The sequence below is a fragment of the Nanorana parkeri genome, unplaced genomic scaffold (assembly GCF_000935625.1).
Source record: "Nanorana parkeri isolate BGI_ZX_2015 unplaced genomic scaffold, ASM93562v1 scaffold96, whole genome shotgun sequence".
NCBI lineage: Eukaryota > Metazoa > Chordata > Amphibia > Anura > Dicroglossidae > Nanorana > Nanorana parkeri.
This window is the reverse complement of record NW_017306364.1, coordinates 488047-498213: the sequence shown is the minus strand read 5'-3', so window position 1 is coordinate 498213 and position 10167 is coordinate 488047.

Here is a 10167-nt window from a genome sequence, read left to right as displayed (position 1 = left end):
GAAGGTCACAGAATACCTCTAAATAGCAAAAGGACTGCAAACATTGTGGACAAAGGCTCAGTTTGAGATCTGAGGGCCACTCACATCAAAATTGGACCAAAAACATAAGTCAACATTTTTGACCAATCTTTATTTTTTGTGATTTACTGTATTTAACTTTGATCATTTTCATTTTTTAGAGTAGAGTGTTTAACTTTGTTATGTTGGTTGTGTATTGCAGGCTGGTCAAAAAGAGTTATAAGCAAAGTAGAGTTTAGTAAACTTAAAATTGATATGTTTCTATAGGTAACTGTATGTACGTACTACCGTAAAACCATATGTATGAATCCATGCAATGTCATTTTAAAAGTTACACGTAGAATTATGTAAAATGACAATTTATTTTGAATAAATTACACAAAATTACCAAAGTCAAATAATAGCCACACTTGTCTCGGCCATCTGAAACTGTGATCCATAGCTGGCCAGACAGGTCCTTGATGTATTCCAAGAAAAAGGGCGTTGTTTTCATCTGGATGGAAAGTCTGAACTTTTGGTAAGGAAAAGTCACCACTGACCTATTTTAAAGTTGTGTTGCTGCAATAATATTAACACACAAATTACAATTTCCAACAATTAAAATTACAGAGGAAAAAAATTAACAATATCATAATTAATGTCAATTGTGGGGTCCCCCTTAAAATCCCTTACCAGACCCCTGATTCGAGAAGTGGTCTGGCAGGGCAGGAAAGGGGGTATGATCGTGCGGCCCCCCTCCCTGCACCATACCAGGCCACCTGCCCTCAACATGGGGTTGGGTCCCCATGTTTATCAGGACAAGGGCCTCTTCCCCACCATCGGGCTAGGAATGTGGGGGTCTGTGCGCAGGGGGGCTTATGGAAATCTGGGTGCCCCCTTTCATAGAGGGGGCACCCAGATGCCGCCCCCCAAGTGAATGAATGAGGGGTAGTTGTTACCCCTACTAATCCACTAAATAAACACAAAAAGTAAATAAAAACACAACACATCTTTTTTGACAATTCCTTTATTAAAATCAAAACAACGTCTCACAATGTCAATCCAGGGTCGATCCTGTCATTCAGCGATGTAAATTGTCCCGATTCAGGAATCCCGATGCCTGCCAACCCGACAACAACACAAAAACCTGCTGTTTGCAGCCCAACAGAATGTTTACATCGGGCAGTGGTTGAGAAATGATCAAAGCCTGCTTTTTCAAATTGAGTGGGATACTTGCAACAAGGGAGGGATACTTGCAACAGGAATCTGTAGATACAAGAATCACAGGTGACTTCAGGCTGCCTGCCTGTGTTTAGAGGTAATCACACATGGGGAGATTACCACCATATAGAGACAGATGACCGCCCATGGATGCTAGCATGGTGTGGCCAGGGTTGCCATTTTGCACTTCACCTCAGGCATCAAAAAGGCTAGGAACACCCCTGCTTACTAGAGCAAAAATGACTTTTATTACTGTTTTTGCATGCTGACTACATTACAGTAATAATTGTCAATGCTTCAATTGGGTTTAATGTCAGATAATATATGGAATTATTTCCACACATAAATGTTATAATAGTTAGGTGTATGGCAGCTTAGCTATTTAACATATTCTGAAACTAAATAAACATTTTAAACAATTTCCTTCCTTTATCCAAAATATTTTATTCTTCATAAACACTTACCTCCATTAGGGTGTAACATAATCTGCTTCATCCCTTGGGCATAGAACTTTGATCTTGGACCCCAAGTGTCATAATACAAAGGAGACTTTCCTTCTTCAAAAGCTTTCCCCCTTCTGTGGACACTGGAGGTTTGGAGTGGATAGGCATGGTTTATTGCCATGCCCCCTATGAACTATAGGCCTTTTGAGTAAAGAGCACTGAGAGATTTGTGAGGAGAGGGAGAAATCATTTTCTTCTACCTGATATACAGCTCCCCAATGACACCGCCAGGCTCCAGTTTGTTTTCCTCCTCTCATTTGTTGTCCTTTTTTGGTCTTACGCATCCTGCAATACAACTGCCTCTATCCCCTGAAGAAGCAACCAGCAAAAAAACATTGGGTACACTGCATGCCACTGGAAGTGAATACTCATGCTTAGATGAGAGGGCACTAAATGTGTTGGGCAATAAATGTTGATTATGTATCATTGGTGTGGCTTTGGGAGGCATGGGGTCATAAAAATATGAAGGGACACTTTGTTGTTTTTAATCTTTTACATTGTATGTGATGATTTTATTAGTTGTATTAATAAACAGTATTTTAGGTACATTAAGGTGTCGGTAGCACCTTGTAACCCCCATTGTACTCTTTTGTCTATGTATTCAGAGATGAAAAGCCTGAATATTTCCTGACCCCTGCTGGTGAGGTTACCTGGCAAAAATGGTTTGCCTAGCATGATGGAGAAACACTAATTGCTGACACACCATGTTGTCATTGTTCTCTGCTATTTTGTTTTCAGATTGTTAATAAAAAGTTTGCTATCCTCTTGATGAGGCTGTACGATGTTTGAAGTGTTCAGAATACTGAACAGAATCTGCAGCAGTTGCCCATGGTGGCCAATCAGCTTCTATCTTTCCTTTTAAAAGCACACCTGAAACAACTAAAGTGAGAAGCTGATTGGTTACTATGCTCAAGATTCTATCTGCTCAAGAACATGTATGGGGACATGGGGGTATGGGGACAACATGTAGGCCAGAACAACAGCCAAGCACCACCACCAACTTTTACATATTAACTGGTGTACCAAATGAGGGGAGGAATTGGTGTCCTCTTTCTCTCTCTCTCTTTGACCAAAACAATATATCATTAAAAGGGGATCTTGGGGAAACAATAGCAGTATATTTGCAGGATGCATACAATTTTAACATTTTTGGTAATATGTAGAAAGCATTTTACTCACCAGAATTCTGAGCTAAAGCCTTTCCCATTTGATCATACTCCGAGAAGACTTTGGCTGAAAAGCTGGCCCAGCTCTGCAGCTTCCTGGCATTGTTCTTGTACTGTATAAAGGACTCCTGGGATCATATAACTCTGGATGTACCTGTCAGCCATAATGTCACTGAGATAGTACTGATGTCACTGGCACTGTACTGAACTGTACTCTACTGGACGCTGTAAAAATCACCACTTTCCCTAAACAGGAAGTAACATAAGTAGGATAGATCATCAGAGGTGCCAAAGCCTTTTTTTAGTTATTTTTTAAGAGCATTCCAGTGAGTTTACATGTGTTTACATGCATTTTACCGGCATCGGCACTCCAAAAGATGCAGCCTATGATTTAAAGCCCAAATCTACGCACACTGATCATTTTTTTAGCCCCCAATGTTTTTACAAACCCTCTTTCCTAAACAAAGCAGAGGAATGGGGTGGAAGCCCAACATTGGAACTGTTTTCTGTAATAAACTGTTACAATGCATCTGTGAGCTGGAAGCATGGCAATCAAAACTTAAAGAAAATGTGATAATAAATGTGCCAGGAGTTGGGTTTTAATGTGTAATCCTATTAAACACATTAAGGAAACCAACATTTCAGGACCGCACAGGGTGCCCTTTCAAGGTCCTTTTATCGTTATAGGGAGCAATCGATTTTATACTTCTAAAATTGTTTTGATTCTCATTTGTTGTATTGGGCAACACTAATAGTTAAATACAGCCTATATATGCTGGAGTATGTTCCTGACACTCATTTGAACTGAAGAAGTGGCTTGAATGAACTGTGAAATGTATTTAACATTAAAGAAGAATTCCAGAATGTGGCTAACTACTACTAACTATATAGTAGCCTGGATAAAGGAGAATCTTCACAGAAAACACTAATAGTTAATATTTACAATCATTTTACAAATAGGGCTCACAGATTTCTGAGATCTGGGGGCATAATGATACCTAAGCTTAGAATCTCAATCACTATTCAACCCCACCCATTTAAACCAAATGTCAATTTTAGATATGTACGATGTCTATCATGGCATGCTATATACTATTATTGTCCAGCATGAGCCAATCCCAGTGTCCAAGTTATTTGCAGCTTTCCAACCTCAGCTTCCCGCTTTGCACTGCCTTATTAGTTAAGCCTAATAGACTGCCTTCACAACAGTATCCACTTTTTGATTATTATATATTATATCATTATGGTGATATAATGGTGCTGTGGGTGAAATGTATGATTTCAACTCCCAGTTCCAGTAAAACCTGCAGTAGCAGGCATTGGGGACCCAACTTTGTCTTTACAAAGACTACATATTTTTTTACTGAGGGTATGATCTTCCTGGAAATCACATTTTACATCAGGTATAACTTGCTGTATTAAAATCAAGGTGTACTAAAGAATCTGATATAAACTTATGTTCTAATGAAGTGTACGGCAGAATATGTCTTGAAAAAGTTACTTTTAAGAAGTACTAGAAATATTTGGATTTAGGAAACATTACTCATGTCTCCTTACTTAGTGCTATTTTACTGTGATTTGTCACATAAGTTGTTAACCACAATATTGTATTTCATTATGTTGCCATACAAATGCTGTAACAATTACAGCAGTTGGCATTGGTAACATTCCTTGTCCTACTTTAATCCTTCTCTTCATAAGTTGTTAATATCCAGACTCCAATGCACTGGGTATATTGATTAATTAGAATGCTGTAAACTATATTATTTACTTTTTCATCAAAGAGAATAAGAACATCCCAAGACAGAACACATGAAAGACTGTATTAAAAGAGTCACTATTTAACAGTGGAAAAATGTACCACACACACTAGCATGTGATACAATTTCTGCTGTTAAAGCGTTAAATGTCCAACATCCTTTAAGATTTGGGGGCAATTCATTCTTTTATTGCTAAGTATTGAAGGATGTGGATTGCCTGAAGGACCATTCTGTGTGCTACATACCTGCGGGACTCTCACCTCAGCGGCAAGACAAGTACATGACAAACAAATCTAATTATTGTTATTAAATACAATTTATATTACATGTTTAGTAAACTCTCATATAGTAATGTATAATTTTACATGTTACATTTTATACAGAGAAAAATGGAAAAAAAATGAAAATTGGAACTGGATAAAAACGAAAAGTGGCTTATGACAATAAGCCACTTTCTACTCACTGCTCCGTGACAGGTTACAAAGCGGGGAGGATTTCCCTGCTGTGTAACGTGTTAGATGCCGATCTGAATGGAGAAAAAGCTGTCAGCTTCAGACATGAAGCTGATAGCTTTTTCCTCCATAATTCTAGGTGAGGCTCTGCAACAGATGCAGATTCTTGTGAAGAAGTGAAAAGAAAGGAGCAAGGAGAAGGAAGAGTGTGGTCCTTTTGCTGCCAACTGGTATAATTCATATGCCGATCCTAAAGCATTGCAGATGCAGTTGTACCACATCATTGGTCCGCTATGATGAAATAAAGTACTGCATGTGCTTTTCACACTGAGCTTTGCGGTCAAGAATCCAACACCAATGAATTACCAGAGTGAAAAGCCACTAAGGCAGTATTCACACAAACAACTGTGCTGCAATGCACGGCCGATTCATGCCAAGGCAACTTGTCTTGTCTAGCGTTAGGGCTGCACTGGAAAAAGCAGCTAGCGCAGCCCCAATTCATTTGGTGCAAATCAATCCTTAAAGTCTCACCTTGCATTATTTTTCACAGTTCAGTCACCTAACTCCCACAGTGTATGTTACTTTTTATCGCATGCTTCTGATTGCAGTAGAACCTGAGTTAGAGACTTTGACAGGTCACTCCTCTTCATTTCCTACCACTCTCTGTAAGGAGATGGACTCTTGATTGACAGCTCTTTAAACTTAAATTTTAATATGTTTTTTTTTGTCTCCTCTCTTGTCTATCACCAATTATCCCAATCTAACCACACAGTAACATGCTTCTGAAATTTACAGTGTAACCAGGACAATTTGTTAATATGTGATAATGCATACATGATTAGATGACAGCACCAAAACAACATTATTGAGATTATGGTTACTTTCATTTTATTCTTTTTTTTATCTGTCTTTTAGAAACATATATAACATACTTAAAACCAAATGTTGGGAAATATAAAGGATGCTAGCACATAGGGGTGGATTTACTAAAGGCAAATAGGCTATTCACTTTGCAAGGGAATTCTCCCTTAGCTTAATAATAGCTTAAACATTCACCAAATGTTATTGTTTGTGGTACAAAATCTACCCAGTCACAAGCAAGAAAAAGCTATAAGTAAATTTCTTTGCAAAGCGAAGATTTTCTTGCAAAGGGAACAACCTATTTGCCTTTAGTAAATTAACCCCAATAAATAGCACAGTTAACACGCAGAGATCTTTCTATGAAACTAATAATTGATCAGCTGAATGCTCAAATTGTAATCCCTTATTTAACTCTACAGAAGCCACACAACTGGTATATCTGAATTTTTGGACACTTTATATTGCACAATGGTTACTCCATTAAATGTCAAGACACATCAGTCCCCAGAAGAACACCAAATACATTATACATTGATGAACCATTGCATACTATTGTATTCTTAAACAATAAGCATTGAAGTAGCAGAAATTACACAAAAGCTAGTGTATCACTCAGCCAGATTTCCTTATCGCTTGAAATTCTTTTACTTGCCTAAAATTCCTTTTACTAATATAAATTCCATTGAGTCCATGGACTACTGTTTCAAGAAGAATATTTTACTTAGTTTCTCTGAAATGAAGATACAAACAAAATAAAAAGTTACCGTAGGCTTGAATTAACATTCACCCTAGCTGTCTGACTGTTATCAATGGGAACATGGATCCTTATTATTCTTCTATGAGATAGCTAGCCTCGGCAGCATGATCCAGTAACGCTCATCTTCCTCACACCTTCTTCATGTATGTACAATCAGCACCTGGAGTCTGTAGGTAGCTGGTGGAGGTCACCCATTTTACAAGCATTAAAACAAGATGATGACTAATATTTTAGTTTTCATTTCTATTATAACATAATATGTACTTTCACTCCTATTTTGTTATCACAGTTCTTCACAGTAACAGAAGTTTACATATATCAAAAAATTAGCTACATACAGTATGTAATGCTAGAAGTTATTTTTCTAAATATTTTATTGGTCTCGCAATGTCAATTCCTTTGACCATAACAAATTAAATAGTACTTTTTTATAGGAACATCTGTCTATAACCACCTTTAATAGAGCCCAGTAGAGAAAAGCTGCCTGTTTTTTTCTTGAAAGCTTAATTCAAGTGCAGTATCTGTTATAGTAATTGCTAGTGACACAATGGGGGTGATTTACTAACCTAAACACACGCACGCACTAGGTGCGTGTGATTTTTACACAGCAAAACGTATTTATCAACCAAAAAGTCTCTAAAAGCATATTTCCACTAATGCCATATATGGAAAAATCATGCACATGATGCATATATAATGCTGCTTCACAGTTTAGACAAAAATGGTTAGCTCATGCATTTACATTCCTGCATTCATCAACGCAAGCAACACAATGTAGAGCTAATTTACACAACATCACCTTGCAATTCATGCAGGGCTTTGTACAACACACCTGCTGGGTGTGTACACACTACAAAGGTGTGTCTAGATTTCACCAATAGATCATGCTGGGAGGGAACACACTACAGAGGTGTATACTTGTTCGTGGCGTGTTTATAAGGTTAGTAAATAAATCCCAGTGTGATAAAGAATCACAACAATGCCTCAGAAATACATTCAATTAATCTATTATAGCAAACATACTGTATATTGGCTGGTGGGTTCAAAGATGTTGAATACGTGTCCCATTGCTTGTTCAAGGACCTTCAGCCTTGCTAGAGCAACAGCTTCTTCCCTTTCTACCTACCTAACCTACCAGCATGTCTTTAAATAATTTAAATAATTGCTTTAAATGCTTTAAAGGAGAACTATGGGGTCAGTGTTTTTCCCCATAGTTCTCCTTAGGGTAACGGGAGGACACAAACTAGCGTCCTCCCGTTACCATAAGCTCAGTATACCGCGAGCTACAGCTCGCGGTATACTGAGACACCGCAGCCGGAGCGGATCCTGACCTGGACGTCGGGATCCGCCCAGCTGCGTGAGTGACAGCTGGCTCTGCCTATCTAGAGGCAGAGCCAGCTGTACCCGCCCCCTCCCCCGTCCGTTCCGCCAGTCAGCGCTGGCAGATCGGAGCGGGGAGAGGGGAATCCAGCCCCTCCCCCTGTCACGGCAGAGAGCCGTGACAGGATCGAGAGGTGAGCGAACCCGGTATGTGTTCGCTCACCTCCCGATCTACTGAGCCGACCTGTGACAGTCTCATTGTCACAGGTCGGCTAGAACTATGAGGTGAGTGGAAATTACTCATCTCATAGTTCTCCTTTAAATAACAATGGATGCATTCAAAGGCTTAACTACTATAAAGTCTATATGACAATTATTTAACCCCTTCATGATTGAGGTCTTTTTCAGTTTCTGTTTGTTGATGACCGGCAGACTTTTTACATTTTTGCTGTGTGATTCTTCCTTGGCAGTAATATACTTTCTTACCAAGTGCACCCACACATATTATATATCATTTTTTAGAGGACAGATAGGGCTATATATTTACTACATATGTGCCTAACACCTCACTTAGGATGAATAAAATGTAAAAAAATGAGGAAAAATTTTAAAGAAAACACTTTTTCCCCAGTTTTGATTATTATTATTTAGAAAAATAGCACAGCTAAAAAAAATGCATAAAAAATTAATTTAGTTGTCCTTTATTTGGAAATACTTTACATCCCTAGGAGTTAATAATGGTTCGTGTAGGTAGCATACAAAATCACTGTGACTAACTGTCACACTTAGTGACAGCGACATGTTTTAAACATTGCTGTCATGAGGGGGTTAAATAAAAAAATTACCCCTTAGAGTTAAGATAATAAAAAAACTTTGTTAAAAATGTACATGTTATTTTTTATGGTACGTACTCAAAAATACCTCTATACTGTATATCTAAGTAAAAATATGAAAAAACATTTTTCTTTTTCATGACATTATTATAGCAGATTTTCTTTACTCTGCTTTATGTAGATAAAAAATGGCCAGCTTCATTTCTCCAAAAACAGACAAGGTCTAAATTTCCTGTAGACCAAGAAAAGTTAAAGTCCTATAGTTCCCAGATGTCCACTATATTAGCCAAACCAGTGAATATATTCTTAAATCATTCAGCCTACTGTCAGTACTTCTGAAGCCACATTGTGAAAATATGTGTTTTAGCTTGGACTGTAACTAATTCATCATAATTGAATACATTTCCAGCACACAATAAAAAGAATAGCATGATGGAAAACTAGATACATTTACTCTGAACAAACCAATGGAAATACTTGAAAAACGTTAAGTTTGATGAGTTTCAAAATATTTTTGTGATAATTTTTTAGGATTCAGCAAATGCTCAAAATACTTTACTATGTTTATTTGTACATTACATTAATACTTACACACTTTCCCTATAGAGAAATATGAATATTTTGTTATTTCAAAATATGCTTTGTAGAAGTCAGTCTTTCACTGAAAACATACAGCAAACATTAAATGTTTCAAGGCATAGAAAATATTGTTTTGAAAGTCTTTGAAAAAAAAAATTAGGGATGCACAGATCATTTTCGAGTACCGGTGCAGATACTTGGCATTTTCATGAGAACTACCAGGGTTGCAGCGGTTGCAGCTGGGACCTGGCTCTGGCACTCCACCACAGTCCTGAAATCATTAGTCTGTATTGTTTTCGAAAAACTGTCACATGACAATAAACAAAAATGTATCAGTACTCGTACTTGTAAGTACTCGGCAAGTACCAGTGCTCGTACTCGCAAAACTGGTATCTGAGCATCCCTTTATTTATATTTATAAAAACAAAATCATACATTAAAACAGAGATGTACAAATCCCAGGAGCTCTGTGTGCTCCTTACAAATGACAGCTGCCTCCTAATTTTTGAATTTTTCTCTAGTGTAGTCTTGGAGCTCAAAAGTATCGGTGCATGTACTCGTACTTGTACCGAGTACTGTACTTGGTATCTGTGCAACCCTAGTCAAAATAATAATATATAGCAGTATACATACTCATTTTGTTCTGTGTGTATTTTCTAAATGCTTACAGAGGGCAAACATGTAATGAAATAGCTGTTTTTAAACACTAGTATGTAAC